At 42.8% G+C, this 9,774-nt stretch overlaps 1 protein-coding gene across 1 annotated transcript in view; it reads right to left on the bottom strand.

Moving 5' to 3' along the window:
* MRPL11 (mitochondrial ribosomal protein L11) overlaps positions 1-9,774 on the bottom strand; it is a 158,920-nt gene that overhangs the window by 87,779 nt on the left and 61,367 nt on the right. The window lies entirely within an intron of this gene.

Below are 9,774 nucleotides of genomic sequence, written 5' to 3'. Positions count from 1 at the left end.
GCCCGATATCGAAAAATATTTGGTACAAAGTGTTAATGACAGAGTCCGAGCTATGCTTGTCGGCAAAGGTCAACCACAACCTCCTTAAAAAAAAAAATATATATATATATATATATATATATATATACATTGAATATATGGTTGAAGCAAAACTTACATGCTTCCTGACGATCCCAATACTTTTGGCAATATAGTTTAGCCAAGTACCTAGTGTAGCCCACTACCCAGTGTAGCCAAGTGGAATTTGACTACATTACTTTTGCCTGAAACTGAGTTCATCACAGACAATCAGCAGGAAGACTCAACAACTTGAAGAAAATACAACAAACTCCACTGTCAATCCTGCTCTCACTACCAATAGTATTAACTTCTCGATTGCTGCGTTATGGGGAGGGTCCAGTGACAGTTCCATCTTTCGTTGATAGCTGTGGGTGTTTGCAAAAAATAAACACTCAACTCGGCCATTTGTCCACTGGATAACTGCCATGCAGAAAAACCTCGAGAGCTCAGCCGATATGTACTGGAACCAAGATGTCCGTGACCAGTTTAAATGCCCAAAGGGTAAGAACAAAAAACATAACCATCTCATGGAAACCTCATATATACAAAAACTAGAGTATCAGACCTGTCGCTTCGCTGACATATACCAATCTTTGCTGTGATGGCTAATCAATAGGGGCAAGAAGAAAATGGATTCTTGGGAGTGCAGGGATAACCAGTGTCACAAGTTGGCATTTGCAGCTTCGCCACGTGTACCCATGTACCCATAAAAAAAAATTATAAAAATAAAACTAAAAATAATTTTTTAAAACTTCTCTTTTTTTTGTCACAAACCTTCCCGAGAGTTCCCTGAATCCACTGTAATTTGATTTATTGAAATCCATTAATCCATTCTCAAGTTATAACATGACAGACAAACAGACAGGCCAAAATATATGTATACAAGATAAGATGAGATCTTGTTAAATAACTCTGTTAATATTGAGAGCAGGAAAATAACACTGTACCAGCATCTAGATTAAAAAAAAAATTATCCACAAGTGAAAGGTTCGACTGATAGTGGGTGCAGCAGGGCAACCATCAGGGACAACCAACATTCAAGAGACTGAACCTCTTCCAGTGGATGACCAAGGAAGTAAATAGGTGGGTTAGTTTGATGATCCTTCTGGAGTGACAGGATGAGACTGAGAGATTTTCTGGAATTGAAGAACATGTTCCATGTACAAGACCAGAATCCAATCATTTCCAGGTCAGCAGAGAGCAGCAGAGACTGTTTTGAGAGGTCTTGGGCTGAAAGGATTGAAGCCTTGAGGAAGAACGGTGCCCCGCTGATGATCCGTGCGGTCGGGAAACCATTAATTTGCTTACAGGTTAAGGTTCTTACTTTAGGTAAGGGAACTGTGTTTTGAGGTTAACATCATTTATAACAATACTTTATATTATATTATATTATATTTCAGCAATAGCCGATATTGTACGTGTGTGTGTGTGTGTGTGTGTGTGTGTGTGTGTGTGTGTGTGTGTGTGTGTGTGTGTGTGTGTGTGTGTGTGTGTGTGTGTGTGTGTGTGTGTGTGTGTGTGTGTGTGTGTGTGTGTGTGTGTGTGTGTGTGTGTGTGTGTGTGTAGGGTCATTCCATGTCAAATCATCAAAGAATCTGCCGTCATCTCTCAGATTTTTGTTAAACTTTGGGAACCAATTGTCTCCCATGAAAAACGGCAAGAACTCAAATATTTTTGCTAACAGCCTCTTAATTAGTGAGATACAGACTAACGAACTTTGGACTAATTAGCACGACGTCGCGAATTCAAATGGCCATATCTCTAAAAGTATAACACCTAGAGAGCTGGTTTTGGTGTCATTTTAAAGGTATTTTCATGCCCTATGAATTTGTCTGGGCAACATTTTCCTACCTCCAACCACAAAAAAGTTATCACAAAATATAAACTTCAATCGTGAATCCCCAAAAAATGTATCCTTCAAATTTCCTCAAATTCATCCCAGAGGTACCTTATGATGTCAAGAAGCTTCCACATAAATTTTGTGATGGGCACTCCAATAGTTTCTGAGATATGAGCAATAATGTACATGTTCGTATGGCATATAGGATCGAAAATCAGCATTTGTAATGTATTATACAATCAATAAGTGAGTTCAAGTACACAGTGTTCACTAACCTGACTTAGGCTTTCAATTTCCTCTCCAATGCAGCAACAGCAGCACTTGTTTCTTCCCCTCAGGCCCAGTTGAAAATGAGAGCATATGATACTTCAAAGCAATTGATGGTCGTTCCCTATGTTCCCTGTCATGGCTGGGTTAGAATGATTGTATAATACATTACAAATGCTGATTTTCGATCCTATATGCCATACGTACATGTACATTATTGCTCATATCTCAGAAACTATTGGAGTGCCCATCACAAAACTTATGTGGAAGCTTCTTGACATCATAAGGTACCTCTGGGATGAATTTGAGGAAATTTGAAGGATACATTTTTTGGGGATTCACGATTGAAGTTTATATTTTGTGATAACTTTTTTGTGGTTGGAGGTAGGAAAATGTTGCCAGACAAATTCATAGGGCATGAAAATACCTTTAAAATGACACCAAAACCAGCTCTCTAGGTGTTATACTTTTAGAGATATGGCCATTTGAATTCGCGACGTCGTGCTAATTAGTCCAAAGTTCGTTAGTCTGTATCTCACTAATTAAGAGGCTGTTAGCAAAAATATTTGAGTTCTTGCCGTTTTTCATGGGTCCCAATTGGTTCCCAAAGTTTTACAAAAATCTGAGAGATGACGGCAGATTCTTTGATGATTTGACATGGAATGACCCTGTACACATCTGAAAATTATACAAATAAACAGAACAGGGCCGATAACCAACAAATTTTGCATACATGTTGGTAGTACCCACTACCCAAGGTCAAGTCATGGGTAATATTGACCCCTGTTGCAGACAAGGGGGATCATTAACCACGGCACGAAATATATTTGTACCACCTTCTCCACTATTCTCTCCACACCTTGCCCCGACCCCCCTTCCTCCTCTCTCCCAGGCTGTTTCCTGAAGGGAGCAGGTGTTTCTCGTGCTATTAAACAAGATCAAGCTCAAACTTTTGGTTGTACAAGAAAAACATAAAAATGAGAAACATTACTGGCACAGTAATCTGAAGAAGTTTGCCTAAAGTTCTTTCATGATCACAGTTTACATGTGAAAAGGTATTTCAATGCCGCACACTGAATTATCATTAAAAGAAAAAGAGAAAAGCTTATGGAGCTTGGGTGGAATACAACATAACCTCAAAGGAAAGGAATGAAATCACTTGGATTTCCTGTGACTCAAAGGGTCAAAAATACAATCAACAATTAAACCGACAACAATGAGGCTCCGATGGCAATCAGAGAAACCCGAAAAATGTTTACTCTTTTGTGGTTCATGTGAATAAAGTGTGAGAATAAATACGGACTAATTAAAGCCAACACATAAGCCCATACTAATTGGGATTACAAAGCAAGTTTATTATACAGCTGTCGTTTGCTAATTATAAATTGTCTGTTATTAGTTAGCAATGTCCAGATTTCCAGCCTGCACATACTTCTCCGTCCCTTTCACTGTCCCTCTTCTGTTCTTCAAACTGTATATGCCAGTGAAAAGGAAGTTTTCAGATCGCTTCTTCAGCCTCATCTCACTTGCTTCAGTTGCCTTTAGCTTTCATCAGTTCATCGCTGTCGGCAAATTGGCGGCCACTCGGGTGGGACTTCAAATTTTGAAAGAGATTATCGTCACTTTGGGCCAGCTCCACAGGTTATATGGTAGTTCGTGGTCCAACTGCTCAAGGCCGTCATTACGAATGGTAATCTGCACAACACAGGACAGGAGTACAGGTGCATTGTTTGTAAAGGAGCGCATCTTTAAAAATAATAATGAATTCCCTTAAAAGGAACTTCAATGGAGGAGGAGGCCATTAGGCCCATCAAGCCAGAACAATGGTTGCCAACCTATGGTTGTATACTCATGCAACTCTGAGCGAACACTAACCATTATGCCACTGAGTCTTCAGTCAACATCCCTCTGGGTTTGTCCTTGATGACCTGCCACAGTTTTTGAATGAAGCTGGCAAAACACTCCCACTGTGATGATAGTTCTGGGAGCCATTTGGTCAATCAGAAGGACTCCCTCGTCATCCTCCCCCCACCCCCTCCCCCCAAAAAGGAATGAGGCCATGACCTTGCTGGCTGAGGATTGGCCATGAAAGGTCTTGGGTGATTGGTAATCCTTGTGCTTCAATTGCTTGGATTCCAATTTGGTTTCAGGCACAAACTAGTGAAACTACCTTTCGTCTCCAAGTGCCAGACAAGCGACAATCGAGCCTTGATCTGCGTTGCACAGTTTGAGAAGCTTGCAACCATCAGAATCCCAGCATTAAATACGAGTTCCTTTCCAAGGAATGTCAATGCAGAAGAAGGCCATTAGGCCCAAGAAGCCTGTGCAATGGCTCTTTGTCCGTGCCCTGTCCTTTTCGAGCATCAAACAAGGAAGCAGCAGGTACCATTTTTAAAGTCTTTGGTATTGTCAGCCAGGTTTCGGACCGCCGACCTCCCAGAATCAGAGTGAACACTTCAACCAGTACACCACCGAGTCTGGTTAAAATATACAGCACAAGCTGGGTTCATGGATTTAAAAGAACCATCATAACGTGAAAGGCCATGAAGCTGAGTGCAAACCAAGGAAAATAATACGAATAAATAAACAAAAATATCGGCAGAAAAATAAATAAAGAGCAAATATTTATCGGTCAACCGATGTGCTTTGGAACTCACCCCCGGGTTGCCCATAACTCTCTCCGGTTGGATCCTTACAACGAAAAAAAAAAAGAAGCATTTTCATTCCAACCACCATCCCAAACAAATGTGAGATTAAAGCTCGAACGTAATCCCAGGAGTGTGTACAAATGGTGATTAACGAGTTCATGATAAACGTCAAGATTATACAATCGATCCATAATCAGCTTTTCCTTCCTTAAATTCCAGCTACACCGAATGCTGCTGGTGCTTATAACTGGAGTAAGCTTTAGATTTCACTGTGAGATAGCCAATGGACTTCATAATGTACTCGTTTATTTGTGCGTCCAATTTCCCCCAAAATGGCAAATCAAACACTGGGGTCCACAACACAGCCAGCAACGAGGCACCAAAGAAAAAAACAAATCAAATAAATAGGGCTTTCTGGAAATAGCTGAGCTATCGGAATCAAACAAGAGCACTCGAAGCCCACCACATGATGCTCACCATGTGGTAAAGATATTAAAGTCACATCCCAGAGGTTGTGGGTTCGAAGCGAGCTGGTGGTAGCAGTCCTAATGAGTTACCTTTTTTGTATGCAAAGTCGAGGCTCACGGAAGAGCTAAAACACAAAATGGATCAGGACACAACATAAAAAATAAACAGCAGAAAGAGAAGGGGGAAAGATAACAGCAGGACCGAGGGAGAAATTAAATGGAGACGGACAACAAGGGATATGTGTGGGTGAGGTTGAGGGGTACAGGAGAATGAATGCAAGGGTGGATAAGATGGATACAGAAGTTAAAATTGGGAGGGAGGAAGGATGGTTTAAAGGTTGTAGAAAAGATCATGGTTTTGAATTGGGGACGATCTGAAAAGGTGAATAGCGGGTTTGAAGATCTGGAGGGGAGATTGAGATTGAAGAGAATGTGGAAGTTGGTTCTCCAGGGTGGGAGAAAGGAGAAACAAATTAGTGGAAGTGAGCAGTGATTCTAGAGTTTAACTAGAAGGGGGTTGCTGGTGGACCATATGTGCCTTGCAGAAACGTGGGGAGGAGACAAAGCATGGAAAGAGCAGAGGGAGCAAGATCAGAAAGGAGGCAGGGAAGATAGAGAGACGACCGAAGTGTCTGCCAACACAAAGTGATAGGTCCACAGACTCGGCTTCATCACGGACATTTCAATGATGTTGAAGGTCTTGGTTTCCACAGTGTCAAGCTGAGAAAGGTGTGTGGCAGGGCTGTTAGCCCAAAGAGGAGAGCAGTGCTCAATTGAGCTGTGGATAAAGGTCTTCTAAGCTGATGAAAGTTAAGATTTGCCAAGGAAAAACTTTGCATGACAGAGGATGCCCATTCTGTAGCTCGCTTTGAAGGCCAACTTTGAAATTTAGTTTGTCCAAGAAAGATCATGGCTGATAGTGAGAGCCAGGAGATTGAAAGAAAGGACTTCTTCCAGAGGATTGTTGAGACAATAAATAGGAGGGTTTGTCATACGGTCTTTTTGGAGAGAGAGAGAGAGAGAGAGAGAGAGAGAGAGAGAGAGGGAGAGAGAGAGAGAGGGGGGGGAGGGAGAGGGAGAGGGAGTGGGAGTGGGAGAGGGAGAGGGAGAGGGAGAGGGAGAGGGAGAGGGAGAGGGAGAGGGAGAGGGAGAGAGAGAGAGAGAGAGAGAGAGAGAGAGAGAGAGAGAGAGAGAGAGAGAGAGAGAGAGAGAGAGAGAGAGAGAGAGAGAGAGAGAGGTCAGTGTGTTGGGGAAGAGGGAGGGGAGTTGGAGAGAGGGGTGAGAGCCAGGAGATTGAAAGAAAGGACTTCTTCCAGAGGATTGTTGAGAGAATAAATAGGAGGGTTTGTCATACGGTCTTTTTGGAGAGAGAGAGAGAGAGAGAGAGAGAGAGAGAGAGAGAGAGAGAGAGAGGGGGGAGGGAGAGGGAGAGGGAGTGGGAGTGGGAGAGGGAGAGGGAGAGGGAGAGGGAGAGGGAGAGGGAGAGTGGGAGGGAGAGGGAGAGGGAGAGGGAGAGAGAGAGAGAGAGAGAGAGAGAGAGAGAGAGAGAGAGAGAGAGAGAGAGAGAGAGAGAGAGAGAGAGAGAGAGAGAGAGAGACAGACAGACAGAGACAGAGAGAGAGACAGAGACGGAGAGAGAGAGAGAGAGAGAGAGAGAGAGAGAGAGAGAGAGAGAGAGAGAGAGAGAGAGAGAGACAGAGAGAGAGACAGAGAGAGAGACAGAGAGAGAGAGAGAGAGAGAGAGAGAGAGAGAGAGAGAGAGAGAGAGAGAGAGAGAGAGAGAGAGAGAGAGAGAGAGAGAGAGAGAGAGAGAGAGATACAGAGAGAGAGAGACACAGAGACACAGAGACACAGAGACACAGAGACACAGAGAGAGAGAGAGAGAGAGAGAGAGAGAGAGAGAGAGAGAGAGAGAGAGAGAGAGAGAGAGAGAGAGAGAGAGAGAGAGAGAGAGAGAGAGAGACAGAGACAGAGACAGAGACAGAGACAGAGACAGAGACAGAGACAGAGACAGAGACAGAGACAGAGAGAGAGAGACAGAGAGAGAGAGAGAGAGAGAGAGAGAGAGAGAGAGAGAGAGAGAGAGAGAGAGAGAGAGAGAGAGAGAGAGAGAGAGAGAGTGTTGTCATGATTAAAAGACATATTCCAAGTGTTTGACCAGCTTGTGATTCTATCAATATTTGAAGAGAGGGAAGAGGCTACAGCCTGCCTATCTGAAGGATGGGGGATGTCACGGCAGAGAGTGAAGTCATCAGCAGAGATTCAGAAAGATCATTGATGAATAAGAGATCATTGATCCCTTAAAATGATGAAGAAGGGATTATTGTTTCTTGTCTTTGTAATGCAGGAGGAAGCCCATCAAGGCTGCACAATGGTTGCCAACTTGCGGTTGTTTGTCTGTGCTCTATTTTTTTGAATGCTGAGCCTGAAGCAAGAAAGCAGCACACACTACTTTTTAAAGTTTTTGGCATGACCACATCGGGTTGTTAGAATGGCCTAGAGGTAAGTACACTTGCCTATAAGCTGTCTAGCCTGGGTTTGGATCTTGGCCCAGCTATAAACAGTCAGTCTGGTGTTTCACAGACAGGGTGATTTATCATTGTGTGTGTCGTCCGTCCCTCAGATGGACATTAAACTGGGCATCCCATCTGCCACCATTAGTTGTTGGATGTTAAAGTTCCCACCGTGTCATTCACAAAGAGTAAGCGAACTATCGCCAATGGCCAAATTTCAAATTCCTGCTCCACTGCCAAGAAACTGCATCAGCAGCACCGACGCTCTGCAACAGAGTAAGCTACATGAGAATCAGAATAACTCGGACGGGGTTCGAACAACCGACCTATTAGACTTAGAGTGAATGTTCCAACCATTACTGCACTGGGTAACTCTTAAGGATTTTGATTTCAAGCTTCTGGAAACGCAAGACCATCCGGCTTATGGACGACTTTCACACTTGGTGGTTGAGCCTTGAGGCTCTGAGAACACCTTTTTTTTTTTTAGAATGGTCTAAATGAAAAAGGCAGCACCATAGAAAAATAAAAACACCAGAACCCTCAAAATAAATAAAGCAACACATAAAGAACAAAAGTAGAATGATGTCTCAAGATTCGAAATCCACAACTCCTTCATCAAAAAAAGATGGTTGTGAAATACTCCAGAAATGTGAAGGCTTCATTTCTGTGGGGAAATATCTCACAGAGGGGGTTTGTGATGGCTTAACGTTCCGGGTGAATCCTTGTTGATATAAAGCTGATAAAACAGCAGACTATCAGCCAGCTTTGTGTGTGCATCTCATTGACGAGATTAACATTCTAAAGCCAAGAAGAGATATTCTGCTCAAACACTGTTCACTGTGCTGTGCGTTTGCCCAAAGCCCTCACCGAGTTTCGAGGACGAGCTCATTTCACTCAGCACATCTCATTATACTCTTTGCTCCTTGCCACTGAAGACGGGGTCACAAGATCATCGTGAGAGAAGGTGTCACGGGAACGTTGCTGAAATGGCCACAAAGGGATAAGTGCGGTGTGTAAACAGTGCAAGAGCCAGTTGAGGGTTCTGCTCTCATTATAAATTTACAGAATGTTCCCAAAGTAAGTTTTATTTGAAGTTATTGTCATTTGCTTTGAGACTTGCATAATGGATAGCACTGGATATGAGGTTTGGCTTTCTGCAAACGTCGTGGCCTAAAACAACCGATATCATACGAGCCGTAGCTGCCTATAAATGCAATTTGCTGTGATTTTATTGCATAAATGAATTTCTAAGCAGAAAGAAGGTAGGAATATGTAACCACTGTGCCTTGCGTGTGAATACATTTGAAATTGGTAAAAGACAGAGTCAGACATTTCTTTCATCACTGACAAAGGAGACGAGGAAAGTTAGACCTTGCGAGAGATAGTGGGAGAGAGCGGAGGTGGGGGGTGGAGGCGGGAGGGAGGTTGGTGGACCAATAAATTGTATTTCATTACCACAACAAAAGTGCTTTGCTGAAACACAATCAGCAAGGAAAGGCAAAGTTTCAGGATTGAACAATGCATGAAATCAACATGATGTGGATCAAGATATGCTAACCTGGGAAGGAAGAGGAGGCTGATGATTCAGAGGTTAACCCTTCAACGGAGCTCTTTTGTTCCCGATGAAGTTATTTTGGTTGGATATACTTCAGTCTACATTCTGCTGATTTCATACATTCTTCTACCTGTCTGTTGATGCAGATAGACACCACATTTCACCAGCAGGACTGGTTAAGAGTGAAAAGTGAGGTTAATCAATTACTTCACTTCTGTCTGTCTGTCTACAAATGTCAGTTCATGAGAGAGGAGCAACCTAATTTCAATTGAATGTTATATTTTGAACACAAATCAGACCATGAATCGACAAACAAACATGTGGTTGAGCAATACAGTACTTTGGCTCTGAATTTGTCCCAATCGCACATTTGCAGAGAGGAGTGAGATAATTTTTAAGTGGTGAAGCCACTTCCATATCTGGG

This window comes from Eptatretus burgeri, chromosome 15 (assembly GCF_056783735.1).
Source record: "Eptatretus burgeri isolate ZD-2024b chromosome 15, Ebu_testis_v1, whole genome shotgun sequence".
Classification (NCBI taxonomy): Eukaryota; Metazoa; Chordata; class Myxini; order Myxiniformes; family Myxinidae; genus Eptatretus; species Eptatretus burgeri.
The sequence above is the reverse complement of the archived record's forward strand: the minus strand, read 5'-3'. Positions and strand labels throughout refer to the sequence as shown.